The following is a 16873-nucleotide window of genomic DNA, read 5'->3' on the forward strand; positions in this document are numbered from 1 at the left end:
TCAACTTAACTCTGATCAGTGTTCAACAAGTCCCATCAACTTATCTCTGATCGTTGTTCAACAAGTCCCATCAACTTATCTCTGATCGTTGTTCAACATGTCCCATCAACTTAACTCTGATCGTTGTTCAACAAGTCCCATCAACTTATCTCTGATCATTGTTTTTCATGGTGGTTCATAGGTTTAGGCAAAGAGCGAGTGAATGCTGCTTAGCCACTGGCAGCGATATTACAACTATACCATGCTAATCTTAACTAATCGAGAATGGATCAGGCACACCAGTGGTTGACAGCATAAACAACAATCCACGCCATCAGTGCACGATGACAGTATCAGCGAGGTTACACATTGTAACCCACAGATTATAATTAGTCGGCTATTGAGACAAGTGCAGAGTGAAGGGGTACTGTGGTCAAAGTTATGAAGCCTGCAATTGTCCATTAGTTTTTAAAATCATGTTCTTACTTATCAGTGGTAGAGCGTCCGCCCGGAGAGCGGAAGGTCCGGAGTTCGATCCCCGGACGCGTCAAAATAAAAGACGTTAAAAGATGGTACTTGTTGTTGCCCTGTCTGGCGCTCGGCATTAAGCGTCTAAAACAAGGACTGATCGGCTCGGGGTCAGTATACTTTGTCTGAATGGGGTATTCGTGTTAAACTATAAATCAGCACTATAAATCGGCATTAGTCCGGACTAGTACAAGAAGCTACACACACACTCATATGTGCATGCACGTCGCTATATAAGTGCAATATTCTTGAACGCAACGTTAAACTCCATTTCACTTATTAGTGAGTTAAGTTAACGTGGTTTATATTGACCCATCTGACAAATCCTGTTGAATACTTTGATAAATTAAGCGTGAAAAACATAGGTTTAGAGGACAATTTTCCAGTTATATCACGACTGCCTTTCAATACTCTTTAGCGCAGGTCAGCTAGTGACAAAACGCACGAGGAACGATCCACGACATTGACGCATGATGACACGACCAAGTAACCAAGTCTGACTTTCCAATCATCTTTAGTCGACTCTTTCCAAAGATGCCCACGAAAGCAACAAGATTCATACGAATTTTTCCTGTTTCTATTCATGTGAAAGTGTAAAACAGGATGATATTTGTTATCCACGAGTACCACATGGATCCGAACTCCAAGGGTCTGTTGTATCCGTAGTTCGTTACTCGCGAAAACTGTGTCCGCCATTTTGGAATTTCTGTTATGTGTGCGTTATTCAATAAGCAGCTACCTTAGAAAATCCAATATAGCCGCCAAATTCAAGCATATCTCGTGTGAACATGACCAACAACCTAAACATATAATGAAAAATGAACATCTTGGAATATAATAACCAAACACTACATCTGTAAAGTAAAAACGTTTCACCATAATAGACTAGATCTATTTATGTTTATTTAGTGTGTGAAAAAATGAAACAATTATGCACTGGAATTAGCGTATTTTAGAAAAAGATTCTTTTATCATAACCTCGTCGGCATATAGGTACAATGTGACAGTACATTCAGTGACAGAAGTTTTGTATCGTAAATGAACCGCATAACATGAAACATGTCAGTGTACTTTTGCAAATTTGCTCAGTCAATGCGTGGCTTGGCGAACTCGAGATTGTCGATCATGTTTATTTCACGTTTCAAAACTTAACATGGACCGGGTGTCTTTGTCAGTCAAAAGCATCTAATTAAATTCCAGGAGAAAATAATTTTCTTGCTTGTAAACAAATGGTACAATATGCTTTTTTAGTGTCTGATAAATATTGGCCATGTTGTTTTGTGAGTGAATAAGGCTTTTCACTTCCTCATCCTTTTTAAGTGAAATGTGACAGGAAACACATTTGTTGATTGAATGAATATGGCTTTGCACTTACTCGTCCTTTGACAGGACGCACATTGTAACCATTGTGTTACTGTCAGCAGAAAGCTCCTCCAGACATCCATCACCAGATACTAGTACTTCATTGTGTTGACTCGCTGGCCTGAAATGAATAATTCAGTTAATATTGTAATTATAATATTTCTACTTCAATAATTTTTTTATAAACAATGCATATTCACCTTCTCTCAAAATATTGCTTATTTAGAATACAACATTCTTCTAAAATAGAGAAATTTAAGGAACATTTATCACAGTGTGTAACATTACATGCTTCTTTAGAACAATCTTGAAGGCATCAATTCATCTGATATGTCTAAAACTCAAACAGTATATTCTGTGTAAACAGTAAACTCAACAGATGCATCAATTTAATGACAGTGTACTACAGCTCTTTATATCGATGTCACACAGAAATTCACTCTTGTTTTAATGAAACACGTTTTGATATTTGTATTACCGGTATGTATTTAATCATGAAATACTTCGTTTAGTCTGACCATGCTGAAAACATACTTTCGCTAGAGTGAAATAAATAAGATTTTATTAAAATCAGGTGAAATATCACGTTTTGTCACACCTACAGTCAGTCTGCCTCATTGACACTATGGTTTTCTGAGTAAGGTCATGAAGATCACAAAGAAAATATAAGACTTTTGTCAAATGAAATGTTTATCTTTTCTTGTGGTTTACTAAAGTTGATATCTTGACTTGAAAATATTAACTTTGTCAGATCACAAGATGAGATAAATTCATGCTATCAAGGTTATTTGACAAGGAAAACAAATTTCTTCTATGTATTTATATTTTTTATATTTCTCGTTTTGATTGAATTATAAAAACTATCAAAATGATCACACCACTTGACTTGATTTAAATAAACTAAAGTTCTAAAGATTGTTAACAATAGTAAAATATTACATCATAACAATATAATTATTGCAAAATGACACAGTAAGCACAACTATATTCTTACATGTAAATTGAGATGATTAATAATCAATAATACATGGCAATTGCTTGCACAAAAGAAATCATTTTGTTTTAAAAGTTTCAAAACATGTTTGTGGACATAAAACCAGATGGGTTTCACAATTAAACAAAGGGAATAAATGAGTAATGATTGCAATACGCATGGGAATTAAAAATAATTCTGTTTATAGTTTATAGTAATGTCAATAACAATTTATGCATTTGAAATATTTGACAGACTGTTAGTTGGTTTTTTGTTCATTTCATGACATGATTAATTTGGTACAGTAAAGTAAATATCACTTTGGAAGAAATATTGTTTACAAAATTGTAGATCAAACTGTACTTTACTTCAAATATTTACAAACCCTTTATGTAATAATTCAGTTGAAATATTACACCTTATGCTATCTAATCTGTCAACATTGACAATCAAAATAACAACTGTTCACAATCACAACAGCACAAGTAGATCTAGATGTCTAATATTTTATTGGAATGCATTTGAGTCCATTACAATTTACATCAAATACGCAACTGATGCAAAATTCTGATTTGTTGCAATTGTATATTCTCAGTAGGTTACAATTTGATACATTATATTAACATATCAATTTAGTTAGTTTCTGACATATATCTAGATATGGTCAAAGGTCAATATTTCGACTTCAAATACAACCCGCAAAGTTATTTAAACTCACAATAAATAGTTTGGCTTAATGGTGTGTAAACAATGAATTATTCTTAACAAGATCTCAGAAGCATTTGTATGTATGTAGTCTGTTCAGCGACTATAAACTGCACTGGGAGTTACCAGGTGGCCATGGATATTTTAAATTGAAATCACAACAGAACGACCAGACTCAAATTTATATCGGTAAGGAGACCAGTTAACAGTAGAATAGTTTGTCAATGATAAGAATAAGAAGACTAAAATTCGAAATGCATCATGCACACTAAAAGTTATGAATTCTGTTGGAAATTGCCTCTTTTGTGATGTCATCCACTGTCATTTTAGGCAAAGCAAAATTACTGTGTGTTTAGATATCTAAATATCGGTATATTTAGTCGAAGGATTGAATTTCAAAAACAGCAGATTAGTGATCACGAGAATCTGTTTTTCACCAAAATGCCAGTGATAATTCTGAAACGTCGCCGAGGAACCTGGAATCGTTTAGAATGTTTTTGGAAATACCCAAACACGAACGCCGAAGTGCACTTTCCGCTATATTGGATAGTGTTGAAAAAAATCACGTTTCAAGTATGCGGGTTATGAAACGCCCATTTGATCACGTACGTTTCAAACTCAGCTGCGATACAGCATCCCTGAATTCCCCCTACATATTAGAATAAAATGTCAAATGGTCTTTGTCACCAGTACAAGTTATCGGGATGACATCAAGCGAAATAAATTAGGTGTGGAAACGAACACTGTGCTCGAAAAACTGTACTTGATGAAATGTAAACAAAGCAAAATTCAGATTTTACACTCTCCCATTTTGAGAGATCAATTCGTCTAATTGTTGCATACATTGGTTGACGCGTTTATTCGTGGGAAGAGTATCGTAGCACGAATTGTGGAATTACAATTATATACATGACAATGATCAGAGAAACTCGACAGAAATCGTAAAAGTTCCCGTCCTGTGTGACGCCATGACTGACGCAAAGTCACGCACAACGACGTCGTTAGTTTTCTGCATTTTTGACAAATTCTCTTTGTTACATTGGAAAACATAAAAACAAATAACAGTACGCAAATTGTCTGATTGTTTCTGATTACTCACATGACACATTTATGTATATACCATCCCTTATTCAACGAAAATCCTCCTCAGAAAATCCCGTCATTTTGTAGACGTCGGTGACCGGCAGTGATGTCATACGGTAGTAAACATAGTTGTACATATTTGGCAATTTCTTTGAGGTGATTTTTTTTTACTCGGCATCATGCGGGTTCTTTGATCTTATCTAGTTTGCACTATCACCATCGCCTTTTTATTACTTGCCAATAATTGTGTAAAAACAAAACGCGTGCTTAGTACTCTCCGTTTCCCGAACAAATATTGAAAGCTCACAACATCCCTTGGTTTATTCAACGACATTGCGTGTGGAGATAATCGATCACTGAGACGAGCTTGTGCACACTCGATGACCCTAAGTTGGTTCCAGGCTCCCTATGCGCGTCGTCAACTTGTGAGACGGGGTCCAGCTTACGATGACCCCAGAAACCTTGTTGCTAGGCTGACGTCATATGGCATTGTTACGCCGATGGATCTTGCAACAAAATTCCACAATTTACGTCATCGGGTCTTGTGACGCGATTGTAAACTTTGAGGTGCAAGGCCCCGTCCCCAAGGCGATCGTATATTGTAGTTCGGTCAATATAGTGTCAAATCCTACCAAACCCACCACAAATTGCAACAGAAATGATTTCTCCTGTTTCATGTTCAGAAGACATCCCCTCACAACATATTTAAAATCTAGGAAAATCTAAGTTGGGAAAAATTGTTTAGTTTGGGTATGATCTTTTGGGGGTAAATCAATGTAAAATAAAAGAAAGCCCGAAAACTTAGTGTTTCATTTTTCTTTGAACCATATCAAGTTGGATATCAAATGAAAGCTGGCATCACATGCAGTCCTTTTGTATCTATAGTTTGTATCTATTTTGCATAATGTGAAATAATCAGCCTTTGAAACAAAAACAAAAACAAAATTGGGGGGAAAACACGTATATCCATATTTATTCATCTACATAATTTTTGTAAGTCTTAACTATATTTATTTGATAATATTAAAAATTGTTTATTTGTTTGAAAACCTTTATTTTAAAACATTTCCTTTTTAAATCTTATATGTCAAGAGAGTTTATCAATAAATGTTGACAAATTTGACAAGTTACACATTAGCGGCCATGTTTACCAAGGAGACAGGATAACAAGGTCATCAGTAAAGGCAATGGCAAGAGCACATATCTTTGTAGATACCAGTGTGAAGACTTTGCTGGTAGCGAAGATTTTTCAAGTTCCAGCAAACAAGTCTGAACAGAAGTTTGAAGGACAAGTCCAAGACATCATGAGAGAACCGGGGGCCACGGGTTGCCCAGTCGTCTAAGGCACCGCGATTCGCTGTGCAGAGTTGCGTCCATTGGGCACGCCAGAAACCTATGGTTGTGGGTTCGAATCCCGGTTCGCCCCGATTATGGTTCTAGGTTTGTCAGCACCATAGCCGTGCCCATTGGTTTCACCGGAGTGGTAAACGTCTGAGACCTGCATCACCTCGGCCCTTCCTCCCACATTAAGCTGACACGCCGTGATATAACTGGAATACTGTTAAAAGCGGCGTTAAACCCAACTCACACACTCACTCACTCATGAGAGAACCAATGGAGGAAGTGGCAGAGGAACCAGTAGTGAAGCGACAAAGGAACTAGTGGAGGAAGTGACAGAGGAACCAGTGGAGGAAGTGACAGAGGAACACCCAGATTGCTCACCTGACAATGAAGATCTCACAGACATATGTACTCTATTTGACGATTTGATTAGTGGAACTATTTCTACTGATGATGTTAGCTCATCCAATACCTTGTCGAGAGTTGTCGACAAACTTCAAACAATAATGGACTCCATGAAGAACTTGAGAACAGCAAAGCTCTGGATGCAATACATGGAAATGGTGAATATCTCCATTCCAGGTGAGAGAACTGGCAATTAGAATCTCCATCTCAAATCCTTATATCATATGCTCCCATACTCCATGATGGCACAACTGCCAGAAATGCATCCAGAAGTTCACAAGATGTTTGAGGATGGTCACCCCGTTGTTCGACAATCTGATCGCTTCTTGGAAGCTCTATTCTCTGATCTAGTTATCGAACAAGTCCTCATGTGAAGTTTAAAAACAAATGGTGGACTAACAAGAGGAACTGGAATGAACGAGACACAACGTCTTGTATGGCTGATGCCCATGCCTGTCTGAACGGAGATAAACAATACAATGCAAGAGTTGACTCGGGTTGAAAACAGAAGCAGTGAACAGCATACAGATATGACCATGGCAAGGATTCACAGAAATACATCAGATGTGAATAACCTGGTAGACCACCTCGCTGATTGAGATCCATTTCATGAAGACCCTGTCCTCAGAAATATTGCAAATGGCATCACAACTAATAACACAGTCAACGCAGATGAAGCAAAAAGTGTTGGATTGGTGATCTTGAATTCAATGTCTAGCAAAATTGTATCTGACTTTTCATTCAAGAAATCAAATCAAGCTGTGTTATTATATTGCAGACCATCTGTTTAAGGTGATGGAATTGCAGAACCTGATAACCCTCTACACTTGTTCCAGAGAAACAACAGCTGGTGATACATCAGGCAACTTGATGGAACCTTGTATGAACTGTGTACATATCCAACTTCTTTGTTTGACTCCACTATTCTACTGAAGCAAGCTAACAAACCACGTCTCTCTAATGCCACATGGGAAATGTTTGATGTCAGGAACTCACTTCTGATTTCAAAAGTTCAGTATATGCTTGATGGTGGATCTCTACTGCAGCTTTTACCATGGCCTCGTGGAATCACTTACAATGATGTATGTGGCATGTACTGCAATTATGTCACCAGTCATTATGGCAAGCCAACAATTGTCTTTGATGGCTACAACGAGAACCCATCAACAAAGGATATGACACATCTGAGGAGAACCGAGGGTGTAGTTGGAGCAACTGCAAAATTTGACGGTGACATGATCATTCAGTCGGAGAAGGAACAATTCCTTGCGAACGCCAAAAATAAACAAAGACAGCATAGGGAAAGCAGTATCTTTGAAAATATTCCAGTCAAGTCCCTACTTCGTATATGGTAGAGCAACGACAGTCGTCATACGTTTAAACTTTTGATGTTTTTAAAGTATTATTCTGTAAACTCAATTGGATTATGCCGTGGATCGTGTAGGTGTCAGCCTATTCACACTCAACAGTATAATTCTAAAAACGTTATAAATGGCAAATAATAAATAAAATACTGAACTCGCTCCCGTGTAAAACCAATTTGTGCAGTACCCAGACAATTAATAATCATCGCAATACAACACACAAATTTATCGTCATATTTGAACGGAAAATTTACACAAAGGGAGACAACTGCTGGTGGTTTCAAAATTGACAAACGGGCAAAGAACAAACTTGCTCAGCCTGAACCTGGATACTGTTCGCTTGACGACAGCGTCGGTAGTGCTCAACACAGTCGGCAGTACTCGGACAGCAGAAGTCGGACACTTCATATGGAATTAGAATGTAATGGACTGTTTATGATTTACAGACACGTCTACAGCAAACAAGTACCACCGCTGATCGCCCTCGACCAGGTCGATCACGTGGGACGTCACATGCAGAGGATCGTCAGATTGTCCTACGTCACCTCCGTAACCGATTTTTGACGGCTACATCAACCAGAAATGAACTGTTTAGGGGTAGACTGAGTGCGCAAACTGTTCGAAACCGTCTGAGAACTGCTCACCTTCAAGCACGACGGCCATACTGCGGGCCGATTCTGACTCAATTACACAGACGTCAACGTCAATTGTGGGCACAGCGACACTTACGATGGACTCAGAGGAATTGGAATCAAGTCGTCTTCAGTGATGAATCCCGATTTAATCTTCGATTTGCTGATGGTAGGGCGAGGGTCTGGAGGCGCCATTATGAACGTTACGCCCAGTGTTGTGTACAGGAAGTTGACAGATTTCGAGGCGGAAGTGTCATGGTGTGGGGTGCTTTCTGTGGCAATGCACGTTCCAGGTTTCTTGTCATCCGTGGCAACCTCAACGCTGCTGCTTACCGCGACCAGGTACTGGCACCAGAACTTCTGCCTTTTATGGCCGCACATGGACCCGGTTTGATCTTCCAACACGACAATGCCAGACCCCACACAGCAATTTTGACAAGGAATTTCCTTCAGAATGCGGGAGTCAACGTCATGGACTGGCCGTCAAGGTCTCCTGACCTCAATTCCATCGAACACGTCTGGGATGCTTTTGGCAGAAGTCTTCGCACTCTCCAGAACAAACCAACGAATTTGCAAGATCTTGGCACCATTTTGCAGCAACAATGGCGTCGTCTTTCCAATCATGTGTTCACAGGCATCACAAGGTCCATGCGGAGGCGTTTTGTGGCAGTTGTCAACGCACATGGTGGCCATACACGCTACTGAACTTGTGTGCCATCAGATTCTCGTGCTTGGGACTTATGATTTAAACTGTTGATGTTGTTACCGAAAACCGTAGGTGCTTGGAACAAATTATGGTTACCACCGTTAAATAAAATCCTTCTTTGGACATTAATGATTAAAAATTACCTTCTCTGATACATTTGTCCGTTGTATATCATATATGGGATTACTTTTAAAAATGTGAAGTTTTTAATTTGACTCAGTATATATTAGTAGATCGAAATATAAAGACAAGATTCTAAAGATATTTTATAGATCCGTAAAATTAAAATGCAATAATAGATGACACACAGACTACTAAGAACGTTTTCGAAGAAAATCTACTTTATTTTATGAATAGGTTGAATGTTGACATCTAAATATAATTACTTTATGATATTACGCAAATAAAGATTCCATCTTATATCATAAATCATGCTTTAAGTTATTTTAATTTATATATCACTATGTACACACAAAAATAAAGTATTAAATGTTAAAATGTGAAGATATTTAATTGATTAATTCTAAAAAATATATAAAATAAATCTTCTCTTTTTTCGACTAATGTTGATGTATTTGATATCAAAAGACATTTGGGTGAGATTCTATCTTACGGATTCGCTGTAACGACACACTCGGTAATATTCAAGCTATGTCACATGAGTCTGTGTATATTATATGATAGTGTCTGGACCAGACAATGCAGTGTTTGAATATTAAGAATAGTCAACACCGTCACGCGTCACGATCCATGTAGACGCCTCTTACGATCATCTTAGGCTGGTAGGGACTCAGAATCCCCAACGTAGTCAACACTGCTGTGATATTGCTAAAAGATTGCTAAAAGCAGCGTTCCGCCGTTATCATCCATCCACTCACTCACTGATACAGATACGATAAAAAAAATTGTTAAAAAAATATATTAAAAAAAGGTTAAAAAAAAGATACGATAAATGTTTCTTCCTATGAAGACCCGTATTCAAAGCATGAAATATGTCTCTTTGCTGTCAATGAGTGATAACTAAATCATTTTTGGTGAAAAATGTATATTTATTCAATATCCTAATTTGAACCTTCGTATGGCGACAGAGAATCATTCAAGCCTCCGATAACTACCATGAGCACATACAGTTTACAAACGGTACATGATTTTGTATGTCCTAAAGTTATAAGAGGAGGCGTCTTCTAAATGAGTTGGTACGATTTTTACAACATCTGTTCTACCTTAAGAGGACGAGCATATGGCGTACGCAGTCTCAGCTTCGCTAATGCACACTCAATGACCCCAGCAATCTTGTTGCTAGGCTGACGTCACATGGCATTGTTTCGCCAATGTTATAAGAGTTATAAGAGGAAACGTCTTCTAAATGAGTTGCTGCTGGTACCATTTATACAACATCTTTTCTACATTAAGAGGACGAGCATATGACGCATACAGTCTCAGCTTCGCGGGAATGTACAGTCGAAAAGCTATCCACATTGGCTGGTTTAGATTCGGCCCTGATATGCTTTCCCGTATAGTCTCTGTTGCACGTTCAACATCCAGGATAGCATCCCCTGCAGATGATCGGTCCAACAACATGAAAATGTCAAGTTTGGTAATATTCGTTTTTCTTTTACTCTGACAAAAATTATTATACTCTGCCTCATACGTCCGGGAAGTGAAGTCATAGTAGTAGGTGATGTTCCAGCCCATATGGTTGAAGTTTACAGATGACGTATTCGTCACTGCTACAGTAAATAGTTTCCACTTAACAGTTCCATTCACACCAGAGGATGGAGGTCCAAGCAAAGGGAACATGTTTATCAGATGCCTTGTCCCGGGGAGAATGTCCCTTTCTACCAAACCCATCACGTGACGACGGGAGTCACGTAACTGAGGAAGTATTTCCAAACAGCCATAAACATCCCTACAGTTGTGTAGTGATGCTTTCTTGAAGGTGAGGGCAGCGTCTGGAAATACAAAACGTACATTGTTTAGCCATGTACATGACTGAGAGTACGTGAGTTAGTGACTGTTATGAGTGACGTTGTATATTTGTGTGGATCACAAGGGGTCCAGTTTGGGTGGACGGCGTCATTCTTGACTGAGTGAAGCAAGCTGCCTGACGGGGAGAAGCTTTTTTTGTGGGGTGATTGGAGTTTGAGTTTGCTTGGTAACTGATTGGTGTGGGCCGATCAACCTTTTGTTGTGTGCTGAAGTAGATAGCTTACTTGGAAATTTGTTTACTATATAAGTTATCGAACAGAAAGGGAAAAAAGGAAAAAGAATTGGAGAGGGAGAAATATGGTTTAACTGAACGAGGGCAGTTCAGCCCAGCGTTATGTCCGGAGACAAAGTCAGAAGGTCATGTCGACGCTTCGAGGGAGGAAACTGTTGTTACACAGTTATCCTGTGAACTGTGATGTATAAGTTTGGGACTATGTGAAATGGAATTCATTGGGAATGTGATGTCAAGAAATCTGAGGTGACTATTATCTATATTGCACATTTGCCATATTTTGTTTTGCCTAAATAGATTTGTATGAGTGCCTTGCCCAGTAACTGAGAATTGATATATACTTATCTTTGTTTTAATTATTAAATCTAGCTTTAAACTTCAGAGATTGTTGTGTTATTCTTGTAATTGTTATTTGTGGTATTAGCGGGAAGCCCTGCCGTTCATACCACACGTAACAGTGAGTATAGTTTTACCCCGCTTTTAGAAATATTCCAGCAATATCACGAATAGGGACACCAGAGGTCTTCATGTACAATACCCATGTGGAGAATCGAACCCGGGCCTTTGGCGTGAGGACCAGTCTGCGTCACGACCCACAGGATTAACAGTAGTAGAATGTGAACATTATGCATATCTGACCATGACATGTCGCTCTACTTGGTCCATAGCAGTATATACTACTCACAAAAGGTCAGGGGCGGTCGGGTAGCCTAGTGGTTAAGCGTTCGCTCGTCACGCTGAAGACCCGGGTTCGATTCCCGACATGGGTACAATGTGTGAAGCCCATTTCTGGTGTCCCCCGCCGTGATATTGCTGGAATATTGCTAAAAGCGGCGTAAAACCATACTCACTCACTCACTCACAAAAGGTCAAGGACTGCCACATTCTTTCATATTGCTATACATAATCTGTCATGCCACGACAGATCAAGTATAGCAATATGATTGGTTGGTTTTTTTATTAACGCCACACTCTGCAATATTCCAGCTATATGACGGCGGTCTGTAAATAATCGAGTCTGGACCAGACAATCCAGTGATTAATATCATGAACATCGATCCATGCAATTGAGATCGATGACATGCATCAACCAAGTCAGCGAGCCTGACCTCCCGATCCCTTTAGTCGCCTCTTACGACAAGCACAGTCGCCTTTTACGGCAAGCATGGGTTGCTGAAGACCTATTCTAACACGGGTCTATATAGCAATATGAAAAAATCCAGATGGTCTTTAACGTTTTTCAGTTTAATATGCTGGTCGTAAGAGGCTACTAAATGGATCGGGTTGTCATGCTCGATGTGTAAAACCCGTGAAGATTCCGGGGTAGAGTAGGTCTTCAGCAACCCATTCTTGCCATAAAAGGCGGCTATGCTTGTCGTAAAAGGCGACTAACGGGATCGGGAGGCCAGGCTCGCTGACTTGGTTGATGCATGTCATCCATCCAAATTGCATGGATCGATGTTCATGATATTAATCACTGGATTGTCTGGTCCATACTCGATTATTTACAGACCGCCGTCATATAGCGGGAATATTGCTGAGTGCGGCGTTAAACAACAAACCAACCAACCAATCGGTGTGTCAATGTACCCCGATGTCCTGGATAGTTCTCATCATATCATTCACTGGATTGTGTGGTCGATTATTTACATACCGCAGTCATGAAGCTGGAATAGTGTGGAATGCGAAGTTGAACTACAAACAAACAAAAGCTCTACATTTTCATATCAGAAGGAACAGATTCAAGTGACAGCAACATTAATTACACACAGAATACAAAGTACACTATATTGTAATTATGTTTTCAACTACATTGCTCACAGTTGATCTCTTCTTCCGATGAAGCTGTATGATCTGAAATGACGGAAATATGAGGTAAGATGACACAGGGTTAAACGCCGCATTTAACACTACAGTAAACTACGGTTATAATGAACTCAAATGGACCACTAATTTTAGTTCGTAATAACCGTAGTTCGTTATAAGCATATATACAGCATATACACAGCAAATGTCCGGGACTTAAAACTAAGTTCGTTATATCGATCAATTCGTTATAAGCGTATTCGTTATAAACGTACTTTACTGTATTTCATTATAGTTCCGGCATTTTGATAGTGCTATGGTGTCCATTTCTAAATTTTCATTTAAGATTCTGTGAGTTTAGACACCATTTCTGTGGTCGTATGGCAGCTTCATTAGCTTTATTGGTTCATAGGAGATTCCAAAAATACATTATAACTGAAGACACAAGGTATTCTGAAGGGCAAAGTTCGGGGCTAGGTCAAAACTCAAAATATGCAAATATAACTTCGTGTATGTTATTCCGCGTAGTGCATTCATACTGCATATCGGAGTTCAGCGTGACGCAGAACTGACTGTGTAAGGAGCGACAATGAGTGAGTGCGTGAGTGAGTTGGGTTTAAAGCCGCTTTGAACAGTGTTACAGTTATATCACGGCGTGTCAGCAAAATGTGGGAGCGCGAAGTGATGCAGGTCTCAGACGTTTACACCTTCGGTGAAACCCACGAGCACGGGTATGGTGCTGACAAACCTAGAGACATGATCCGGGCGAACCGGGATTCGAACCCACAATCATAGGTTCCTGGCGTGCCCAGGGGACGCAACTCTGCACAGCGAATCGCGGCGCCGTAGACGACTGGGCCACCCATGTCCCCGGAGCAACAATGGAATTTCCAATAGGGGTGCCGAGGCTGTGAGCTGTGAGCAATATTAGATACACCCCTTCGAAGTTTCAGCTTCATTGTCCGTGGTGTGGTTCAGAGGCGTCAGTCATGTTAAAGTTAATGGCGGATAGATCCGTGGATGACGTGCCATGACACAAGGTCAAATGACAAATTAGAAGACCCTCTCTGCTTGTTATTACGGTCTGTTCTGTTTTAAAACAGTTCCTTTTATGAAACAAGATAACACACCCAAAATGCTCTTTCAAAATAAATTTCTCCACAGACATACCCACATTAAGACTATGTATGGCACTCATTGTCATTTATTTCATTGTTTATTTTTTTAATTAACTTACGTCTGCAGATACTATACTGAACCAAATTAAAAACTTCACAATCCTAAAATTTTAACATTTTGACCAGTTATCATTGTGGGCCCTTAGTGTGTATTTAAACAGTAACGGCCACGTATTGTCTTCAGATAACACCCGTTTTTGTGCAGGTGAATCGATCATGTGCACAGCACTATAGTGGCAAAAGTGGCTTTTCACGTGCAACAGGTCACGTGGCCATAATACCGCACGTGTTTTCAGCCATACTTGTTAGCAGTCATTAACAAAAAAAGAAAAACACAAGAAAATAAAAGTCTTTACGGCCATTTGTCATGCCACGCCTTTCAAATGTGCAACGTGAACGTGCCATCGGCATGTTGCAGACGGGAACGTCCGTAGCTGAAGTCGCAAGGACGATGGGTTGTAGTCGACGGACTGTTTATGATTTACAGACGCGTCTACAGCAAACAAGTACCACCGCTGATCGCCCTCGACCAGGTCGACCATGTGTGACGTCAAATGCAGAGGATCGTCAGTTTGTCCTACGTGACCTCCGTAACCGATTTTTGACGGCTACATCAATCAGAAATGAACTGTTAAGGGGTAGACTGAGTGCGCAAACTGTTCGAAACCGTCTGAGAACTGCTTACCTTCAAGCACGACGGCCATACTTCGGGCCGATTCTGACTCAATTACACAGACGTCAACGTCAATTGTAGGCACAGCGACACTTACGATGCACTCAGAGGAATTGGAATCAAGTCGTCTTCAGTGATGAATCCCGATTTAATCTTCGATTTGCTGATGGTAGGGCGAGGGTGTGAAGCGCCGTCATGAACGTTACGCCCAGTGTTGTGTACAGGAAGTTGACAGATTTAGAGGCGGAAGTGTCATGGTGTGGGGTGCTTCCTGTGGCAATGCACGTTCCAGGTTTCTTGTCATCCGTGGCAACCTCAACGCTACTGCTTACCGCGACCAGGTACTGACACCAGAACTTCTGCCTTTTATGGCAGGACCCGGTTTGATCTTCCAACACGACAATGCCAGACCCAACACAGCAATTTTGACAAGGAATTTCCTTCAGAATGCGGGAGTCAACGTCATGGACTGGCCGTCAAGGTCTCCCGACCTCAATCCCATCTAACACGTCTGGGATGCTCTTGGCAGAAGTCACTCTCGCATTCTCCAGAATCAACCACAGAATTTGCAAGATCTTGGCACCATTTTGCAGCAACAATGGCGTCGTCTTCCCAATCATGTGTTCACAAGCACCACAAGGTCCATGCGGAGGCGTTGTGTGGCAGTTGTCAACGCACATGGTGGCCATACACGCTACTGAACTTGTGTGGGACTTATGATTTAAACTGTTGATGTTATTACCAAATACCGTAGGTGCTTGGAACAAATTATGGTTACCACCGTTAATTAAAATCCTTCTTTGGACATTAATGATTAAAAATTGCCTTCTCTGATACATTTGTCCGTTGTATATGATATATGGGATTACTTTTAAAAATGTGAAGTTTTTTAATTTGACTCAGTATATATTAGTAAATGTCTTAGACCTGCATCACTTCGGGCTGACACGCCGGGATACAACTGGAATACTGTTCAAAGCGACGTTAAACACAACTCACTCACTCACTCACTCACTCACTCACTCACTCACTCGATGCTTGACTTAAGAAAGGGAGTTAAGCGCAGGCCGCTCTACCCAAAACATCTCTCCCTCACCTGTGACGTCTACACTGTGCCCTTTGTTGTTGACAATGCAGAAGAGACGCTTGTAATGCTTAGATGCAATACATGTAAGTTGGGTACGCATTATCTGAAAGATAACAATAGTAGTACTGTAGTAGTAGTAGTAGTAGTAGTAGTAGTAGTAGTAGTAGTAGTTTGTTTATTGTTTAACGCCGCACTCAGCAATATTCCAGCTATATGATGGCGGTCTGTAAATAATCAAGTCTGAGCCAGACAATCCAGTGATTCACATCATGAGCATCGATCCACGCAATTGGGATACGATGACATGCATCAAACAAGTCAGCGAGCCTGACCATCCGATCCCGTTAGTCGCCTTTTACGGCAAGTATGGGTTGCTGAAGACCTATTTCTACCCCGGATCTTCACGCCCCCCCCCCCCCCCCCCCCCCCCCCCCCCCAACCCAACAATTAATACACGCACCTGTACTATGGCGTTCCTTGAGGCGTCCATGATTTCGCCATCGGCATGTCTGTCGTTGAGCAGTGTGCACGTCGTCGTAGTCACGTTCATCCTGACACCAAAACATCGGTTGTATCTAAGACATTGCATCATACAGAGACGCACCCCCAGACGCTCGGGGGTCACCCCTGGATTCGCAACACATAGGAATAAATGGTACCAGGCAAGAACGGTTGCCCCAAGACGTTGCTTCATGGTTGTTGTCTTGCCAAAAGAACACACGAATATGAACTTTGTGATAAATAGATGGCGCTCGCTTCATTATAGATTTATGCTTTAATGCGTCCAGTATTCCTTTGGCAATACTATATTCCGACCATAAACGAGTTTT

This window comes from Haliotis cracherodii, unplaced genomic scaffold (assembly GCF_022045235.1).
Source record: "Haliotis cracherodii isolate W230 unplaced genomic scaffold, xgHalCrac1.p SCAF_17, whole genome shotgun sequence".
Lineage (NCBI taxonomy): Eukaryota > Metazoa > Mollusca > Gastropoda > Lepetellida > Haliotidae > Haliotis > Haliotis cracherodii.